At 24.2% G+C, this 579-nt stretch overlaps 1 long non-coding RNA gene across 2 annotated transcripts in view; it reads left to right on the top strand.

Annotated features, from left to right (window-relative positions):
• Window positions 1-579, top strand: part of LOC105448967 — a 101,891-nt gene that overhangs the window by 1,381 nt on the left and 99,931 nt on the right. For both annotated transcript variants that reach the window (XR_974293.1, XR_974294.1), the window contains exon 3: window positions 121-200. This is a non-coding gene — a long non-coding RNA (uncharacterized LOC105448967). The remainder of the gene's footprint in view (window positions 1-120; window positions 201-579) is intronic.

Below are 579 nucleotides of genomic sequence, written 5' to 3'. Positions count from 1 at the left end.
TTTATGTAGGGTTCCTGATATAAAAAAAAACTTTTAATTTTTTCAAAATAATAACAAATTAAAAAGAATTTATATCCAGCCCGAATAGTTCTGAATAGTGTATTTGATTCCTTTCGACAGGTTCTAGAGTTCCTGAAAGATATGTGAATTTCTGAAACTGGATGTTGCAATGAGCAGAACATACTGCAATACACTAACTGGTGAGTACAATCAATTATTAATTATTTAAATATATAATATGTTAATTAAATGTATAATTTAAATATTTTTGAACTTGGTTTAATAATTCAATATTTAATTGCTCGCGACTTGATACTTTTATCGTCTATTAAATTTTCATTGTGAATACTTTTTTGAAAATAATTTTGAAAAGTCTCAAATTAGAAATTGGCATTTCGCAGAATTTAGAAAGAGGATATATAAAAAATTGTTTAATTAATATTTCTAAATTCTGCGAAATGCCAATTTCTAATTTGAGACTTTTTAAAATTATTTTCGAAAAAGTATTCACAATGAAAATTTAACAGATGATAAAAGTATCAAGTCGCGAGCAATTAAATATTGAATTATTAAACCAAG

The sequence above is a fragment of the Wasmannia auropunctata genome, unplaced genomic scaffold (assembly GCF_000956235.1).
Source record: "Wasmannia auropunctata unplaced genomic scaffold, wasmannia.A_1.0 LD336078.1, whole genome shotgun sequence".
NCBI lineage: Eukaryota > Metazoa > Arthropoda > Insecta > Hymenoptera > Formicidae > Wasmannia > Wasmannia auropunctata.
The sequence above is the reverse complement of the archived record's forward strand: the minus strand, read 5'-3'. Positions and strand labels throughout refer to the sequence as shown.